The 8279-nt window shown below is 44.5% G+C and overlaps 1 pseudogene; it reads left to right on the top strand.

Moving 5' to 3' along the window:
• The first annotated feature begins 1097 nt into the window (after nt 1–1097).
• Nucleotides 1098–1215, top strand: LOC146066025 (5S ribosomal RNA; annotated as a pseudogene).
• Nucleotides 1216–8279: the final 7064 nt, after the last annotated feature.

Raw genomic sequence — 8279 nt, 5'->3', positions numbered from 1 at the left:
AGTGACCACCAAAAATTACATAAAAAAGGTTGACACAAATAGTTATGTACACTACGAAAGTAGTCATCTCAGGAACTGGAAGGACAACATACCGTTCTCTCAATACCACAGGTTGACACGCAACTGCAAAATGACGTCAGAAAGGGACACCCAAATCAAGATCTACGCAGAGAGATTCAGAGAGAAGGGATACCCAGAACACCTACTCCACAGTGCGGAACAGAGAGCCCAAGACCTAGAGAGGACATCCATTCTCAAATATAAGAGTAAAGATCAACAATTACCCGGAGTTAAATTTATTACCACTTACAACAGCCATGAGAAAAGTATAAGAGCAGCTCTAAATAAACATTGGGGAATTCTCACGATGGACCCAGTTCTGAAAGAACACTTACCATTACACCCACAAGTAGTATTTAGGAAATCGAGAAACCTCAAAGACATGGTAGCACCCAGTATGCTGAGAAGCATAACCAACACCACCAATGGAATGCCTAAATGCATAGGCAGTTTCAAATGTGGACACTGCAACATCTGTCGACTCCTCCACCCGAACAGAAAGACTTTTCACAGTAAAGAACAACTTAAAGAATTCAAAATTCAACAATTTATCAACTGCAACACAGTCTCCGTCATTTACATGCTAGAGTGTCCATGTGGCCTTGGCTACATTGGGAAGACAAAAAGACCCCTGAAGATTCGGATCCAAGAACACGTCAGAAATATCAAGAATAAGGTCCAGACCCACACAGTTTCACATCACTTCCTCACCCATCACAACTCAGACCCGGAATTACTCACTTTCAAAGGCATTGAACAAGTCAACCTAGGAGAACGAGGCGGCGACCTATCCAACCTTTTATCCAGAAGGGAGATGTATTGGATATTCGAACTGAACACTTTACAACCCGAAGGATTCAACGATAGCTATGAAATAGCCCCCTTCCTCTGAACATAAATCACTAGACCGACCCTGTTCTACTAATAGGGTATGTGCAGTTAATCTTCCATCCCCTACACACTGTCTTACCTCATAAGATGTTTCTATCGGATAGTACTAACAGGTCTCTCTGGGCGCTACCACTAACTCTGTCAAACAATACAGCCATTCCACACTGGTACGCCCAAACACGTCCGATCTTGGAAGCTAAGCAGTGTTGGGCCTGGTTAGTACAAGGATGGGAGACCTCTAAGGAAAACCAGGTGCTGTATGGAAATAAGACAGATATAATCACTAGGTCGAGAGCTCCTGGCAATGTACCCCTCCGAAAATCACTACCACTCTTCTCTTATCAATGTATTAAGATACTTCTATGTACCCATTGGCATCATTCCTAAATTCTGGAGTATAAACTATATCTAAATTGGTCTGCCCGGTGGATTATGTAACCTTTCTCTTTATGATACCATCATTTCAATATCTTCCGCACAATTTACAGCAGATTTTACCTATTTTCCCATATTATCTTAAATAGTATATAATTTTTTTATACATTTGCAATCTGACTTAAGTGCTAGAATAATATATATTCTGTCTATACATCTATAGTAAACGTTGGATGTTTAATATACCTCCATTGATATGGATCATCACTTATCACTGGCATCTCCCACGTTATTATTAAATCCCAGTACATAATGTAGAGGGATTACTTTATTTACGTTTTATTTCAAACATCCCTGAATGTGTAACTAACTGTCTCTTTTCTTTAACATTTCAAATACCCGTGATTGCGTCTAAACTAATCCAAACATCTATCCACCAAATAATCCATGAGAGATTCCTCTGCGTGTCATATGCGTTCCAATCGCAGGATATATGAACTGACATCTCCCTGCTCTTCCTGCGTTCCACTGCGTACCATAAGAATGCGTGAGGATGTCCGGAGCTAAGCCTCGCCCACAGCGTGATTGAAGTCACCGCCGCTAGAAGAAACATTCCCTGACTGTGACGCCGCACACGCGTGCGCACTGACAATCTGAGGACGTCGGATGTGGGGCGGAAGTGACGTCGCGCCCCACATCACTATACATATTATTCTATTTACGCTGTTTGGACAGATTCTGTGCTGATGAATTGTGCAACAACTATCTTCAGTCTACCATATGGTCCCTATTATGACACCATAGAGTATGAAAATTGCGTATCACACTAACACAGTGAAATAAAATACGTAATTCATTAATTAATTAATGAGCTAGCAGGAAGTGAGGTATGCCTGCCTTCCTGTTAAATATGATCCTTTGCCAGTTTGTCCCTACCCCCTGAGGAAGTCATACAGACGAAACATGTTGGGAAGCTTCTAACCTACCTCACTTTCTGCACATGAGCTAAGCACTTTTTCTCTTTTACCTTGTACTTTATCGAATGACGTTTTTTTATTCAGTATATGCATGGTTTTTAAAACATAAGATCCTCCTTAGTATTTTTTTGCCTGTTTTTCTCATGTCCACTTTTTTAACCTTTTTACATACCCCCCAGCCTTGATACATGCTTTTGTGAACTTGTTACCAATTTTTTATGTCAAAACCCCCTCATTGAATAAATTCTTATATTTATTATAATCAATAGTCCTAATTTATAACAATTGTCGCCGACCTCTGAGAATAACCGTTTCCATATATATATATATATATATATATATATATATATATATATATATATATATATAGATGAGTAGAGAGGCACTCCACAGGATAATCCAACAAGTGTATTCAAGTAAAGGAAGTATACATTACATACAACACCATTTCTTCAGGATGTGGAGCTGTATGTTAGTAAAGTGCAAGTGCAGAAGTGTATATATATATCTGTACGTGTTATACAGTATATATCTGAACATATTTTAATGTTTTGGCCGCGGGACCTTATATCATAAGTGTCCCCCGGCTGTTACATTACCCTGCTGGCTGGTTTGGCCTGGGGCTGGTTCTTAAAATACGGGGGACCCCTAGTCATTTTGTCCCCGGACCTGGAGCCTGGGGCTGGTTGTTAAAAATCGGGGAACCCCTATTTGTCGGGTTCCCTGATTTTTAATTACTGGCCCGGCTCCTTCAGCCAGGTGCTGCAGTGGCAAACGCAGGATTTTCAGAAGGGGGTTTCCAGAGGGGCGGAGCAAAGCATGGAGATGGACACTTAGGTGACCCAGTATATGCCGGGTCAGTTAAAGTATTATAGATAGACCAAATGTATATAAATAATAATATATATATATTTATACACACACACACATATATATATATATATTTATATATATTTATATATATATATACATACACACATATACATACAGGGGCGTCAACAGCAGTGTAGACCCCTGGGCATAGCAATGTATTGGGGCACCTACCGATCCTCCTGCGGTAGGGGTGGGGGAAGCTTTGATGTCCCACGGGTGGTAGGGGATATTATATCAACCGCTCAGCATGTAGGGCCTGGATCAGTAATTTCCACTAATTACCCCTTTACTGCACAGATGGTGGGAGATGGGGTGGGAGAAGGGGGCATTGGGATAAATTAAGGGGCCCTGACACATAACTTCCAGGGTGGTAGAGGGTGTTTAATATGCAGAGGAAGGGTGTATAGTGGAGTGGGCTTATTATTCATAATTTTCTGGTGGGAGGACAGCTTGCTTGACTGCAGATATCTCCAGTTACAGGAAATAGATTTCTTAGATTTTAATGGAATTAAAAACTAGAGAATCCCACCTACCAAATGGTATTGGGGACTAGGGGATGAGAGTTCAGGAGGCAGAGCAATCCGCCAACGAGTATATAAAACTACATACCAGGTGTGTGGAGCTGGAGCAGTAACCAGCAGCTCGAAGGCTGATATCTCTGGTTCTGGGAAGAATAGAGACAAGCTGCTAGTGTCCATCAAAGGGGGATAGTCCCAGCTTTTGGAATAAAACTCTAAGTCAGACAGAACCTGAAATATCTGACTGGAAAGAGCAATTAACAGGCTTGGATGGGGACCACTGCTTTGAAGTCAGATATCTCCGGTTCCCAAGGGCCGATTTTTAAAATTCTTGTACCCATGGAAAGAGGGGACCCTCAGCTTTCAGCCTAGGGCCCTTAGACTCCTGGGGGGGTTCTGGGTACTCAGAAACCCCCCTGCGTGCGCTACTGTGCTGGTTACAGCTGTGGGGGGGACCCCACGCTGCTTTTTTTTACATTTATTTAATTTTTCTATTTTTTTTACACGCAGCCTGTACGGATCTGACTGATCCATGCAGACTGCCAGAAACATTCGTATTAGCGGCCGTATATATGGCCAGCTAATATGAATGTTACACCATCGGAGGGTTACAAAGCAGTCATATCTGACTGCTTTGTACATTCCCCTCCGGAACACAGTCGTAGGGGAAATACTAATACGAAAAACTAGGTTTTTCATATTGGTAAATTTCCCCCTTCATTTATCTCTCTCTTTATATTTAGCTTCAGCTTCTTATCACTAATTATTAACACTTAGTATATCACTGGCATGCCGCACTGGGCTTCCCAGCTTATGATGGTTTTTGGGGTGCCGCAACATGCACCTAGATATAGGGACCCCCAATATACAGAGAAGCCTTGACGCGGCTTGGGGGCATAGCATACACCTGCACAGGTATATGTAACCAATATCTCTGAATTCTATTATCATGTAGTGTTCTAGATTGGTTACTAACATTACTCAGTGTGCTGAGGGAAAAAATGTCTTGTTTTACTTACCCAGTATTTAACCCCTCCCTCATGCACTGCGTATAGGGGGTAATTCTAGTTGGTTTGCAAAAGCAAACTCCTTCTTTAATGGACAAAACCATGTGCACTTCAGGAGGGGCTGATGTAGAGTGCGCAGTGGAAGAGAGATCGATTTTTTTTTGTCGGGAGGTTTGCCACCTAGCAACAGCTGGTGGGTAAGAGCGCAAGCCTCCCGATGTTCGCTGAGAAGGTAGAGTGAAAGAAAAACTTTTATTCACCTTCTCACAGCCAGGGGAGCAGGAAGCAGTCTAGCTGCAGGCACTGTAACAGTGTATGTGCACACATGACGGTCACGTGCACATGCATGTCTATAAATATTGGAAGTCTGACCTGCCATTCACCAAGACAGTCCCATTGTCGAGCTGCAGCCCCTAAAATCTGCTGATTACACTACGTCGGTACTATGTACGCTCCGGTCCAGGTGTTTGTCATCTGTATTACACAGGCGCCGGGACCGTGATTTCACTTCTATGGACTGTTGGCGAAGCAGCCCATAGAAGCTGGCCGCATGCACAGTACAGAAGTTTGTACTGCGTATGCGCCAGTACCAGCGCCTGTCATAATAGTACAGGCGCCAGGAACGCTGCGCCTGTGTGTGGCAGGGACAAGGAGGAGTGGCGGCTGCATTGGGGGAGGTAGCTTCCAAGATGGCCCTCTTAAAAGCTATTAGGCGAGCCACCCTGGTAATTGGTCAGACATTTGATTTTATATCTAATGCCCGCAGAACTCACTGGTTAGCCAGTGTAGGCCTGACCAGTGTAGGTCCCAGGCAAGTAGACATCCCAAATTAAACAGACTCTGATATTTTTGGGCCTGATTTCATAGACGAGGTTAAGCTCCATTAGAAAGCCCGTAAATTCTTTACTGACTTAAAAGGCCCACAGCCCTTCAAGCAGCACTTTCATCAAGAGGGTCGTTCTGTCGGTTCAAGAAGTTCAACCTGACACCAGAGGGACAGATCCCGAGCTCCCAGAAAGGTTTCTTCCTGACCAGAGTTTCTAGAGATGCAATGTCCGGAGGCTTATTTCATTCCAAGAAAGTCATGTTTCTTCTCTTCCCCCTCCCCATCTTTCCCTAGCACTGACCTCCTCGATGCAGGATACCATGGACAGGTGGTTGCTAAAAATTGTAGAAAAAGGTCTTTCCCTCCCTGTTTTTCATTTTCCTCACCAATTACATGCCTGTTCAAAGTAAGTCAGCCCTTTTTAGATGACATTCTTTCCCTTTCCCTCCGACAGGGCAAGATAGAGTTGGCAGACATATCCCAAAGAGGCCGTGTCAGCCATCTTTTCCCAGTAAGGAAACAAGACAGTTCAGACAGAGCATTATTAAACGTAAGGTCACTAAACCAATGTATAAGCAGATGCACCCTTTATGCTAAACCAAAATGACATTTGCATCAAGATAGACTTGAAGGAGGCATTTCACACAATCCAAGTCCATCTAAATCACAGGAGGCTCTTGAGATTCTTATGGAAAGACATCCTCTACCAATGGACCATTATGGTCTTCAGACTGTTCAATGCCCCTTCACCTTTACACGCCTCATGAAAGCGGTTGTCTCACATCTTAGACAGAAAGGAATTCACTGCATTATATACTTTGACAATCTTCTGGTAGTACACTCAAATCAGGATTCCCTCTTAGCTCAGAGAGAACTTATCCTGTCACTTCTGAAAGATCTATATTTCACCATCAACCTAAAGAAATCCATTTTAAATCCTTCCCAGTCGCATATCTTTCTGGGATTTTTAATATATTCCTCTTCTTTATCAATCTACAGACAAATGGAACGCTATTCAGGTTTATGGTTCTCAAGTCCTTCAACACCAATTCTCCTTGAGGGATTTAGCCAAACTAATAGGTAAGATGAGAACATTGGATCTTGGGTTTCTTACACTCCTCTCATATACAGAGAGTCCCAACATCTCCTGTCAGCTCACCTCCAAAAGGGTATAGCTTGGACGGACAAAATTATCTTAACCCCCCTGCAGGAGATCAGGGAGATTCGCAGCTGGTTAACCCTTTGTCTTCCTCCTCCCAGGTCTCTTCTACCTCCTACACTAGAGTTAGTCATCCCAACAGAGGCTTCCCTTTCAGGCTAGGGGCTTTCACTCAAGACACAACAGTGAGAGGAAGGTTGTGCACTTGGGACATGTCAGCTCATATAAACCTCTTAGAACTAAGAGCATCCAAATTGGCTCAGTCTTCAATAGTTCCCTCAGGTTCTTGAGAGTGCTCGGTCCAGATCTGTCAGCAGTCTCATACCTCAACAAGATGGGGGGCACTCAGTCTCGAATTCATTGTCAGGAGGCAATAGAAATCTTGAACTGGACAGTAGAGAGGTCCATTCTACTATTTGCGACTTACGTTACAGGGGAGTTAAATGAATTGCCCAATTCCTTATCCAGAAACAGGTTCACACTGGATCTGGTGACTCTGAATCCGTAAATCTTTCTGAGCATTGCACAGACCTTGTTCACAACACTATTAAATGCACTTTTGTGTCCAAAATTTGGACAAGTGCTCTACAAGATCAGGACAGACAACATGTCCCAGCTAGGGTGGCCAATCCCGGGATCGGGATCGGCGGGATCCCGGGATTTGGCCCCCAAAAAGCCGGGATTTCAATCCCGGGATTGGAGTTTCCAATCCCGGAATTTCGGGATTAGACTGCGCATGCGCAGTCTAATGCCGGGCAGCGTCTGAGCTGGTGCTCAGCAGCTGCCCGGCTTCTCCCGTCCTGGGCAACGCGACTCTGCGCAGCGTGACAACGTCAGAGGTCACGCTGCGCAGGCCGCACAGGCTGCTGGGCACCAAAAGACAAGTCCGCCCACCTGCACTGCTGCTGAGCGGACCAGGCAGAAGACCGCGGACCAGCCCGCTCGCCTGCTCACCTGCCCACCAGATGACCAGTCCGGGCTGCATCAACCCAGGTCGTCCCTCCCACCCTGGCTCCATCTCCCCGTCTCGACCACCAGCTCCACGCATCTGTAAGTAAACATGCGCCCCGCCGAGGCGGTTTTTTTTTAATTAGGGAAGCCAATCCCGGGATCCCGGGAATCCCGGGATTGGGCATTTTTCAATCCCGAATTCCGGGATTGAAAAAATGCCCCGGGATTGGCATCCCTAGTCCCAGCTGATCCTAGTATATACTGTTTGGCCCTCCAGGCTTTGGTTCCCACTGATCAACCTTCTCTGCAAAAGTCCCAAACTTCCCCTGGGCATGTCCAATGATTGCCATCTCTTACCTCTTTGTCACATGCCAGAAATCCTTTGGGCCCGCGAGACCTTCTACAATCAAGGGGTGGATAGTTTGTGCAATTCAGTCTTTTGGTATAGATACTTCTCTTTTTAAAGGCCATTCCTCAATGCCGCTGTTACTTCAGTGGCCACATATGGCCTACCATTACAGTCCATAATGCAAGCTGCACACTGGTCATCTTCTCGAACCTTTGTAAGAAATTATTGGAGGCCTTCGGATATGCAAAGAATAGCATTCCTTAGAGCAACCACCAGGTATGTGGTAGACTATC

This window comes from Crinia signifera, chromosome 3 (assembly GCF_055691185.1).
Source record: "Crinia signifera chromosome 3, ASM5569118v1, whole genome shotgun sequence".
Classification (NCBI taxonomy): Eukaryota; Metazoa; Chordata; class Amphibia; order Anura; family Myobatrachidae; genus Crinia; species Crinia signifera.
The sequence above is the reverse complement of the archived record's forward strand: the minus strand, read 5'-3'. Positions and strand labels throughout refer to the sequence as shown.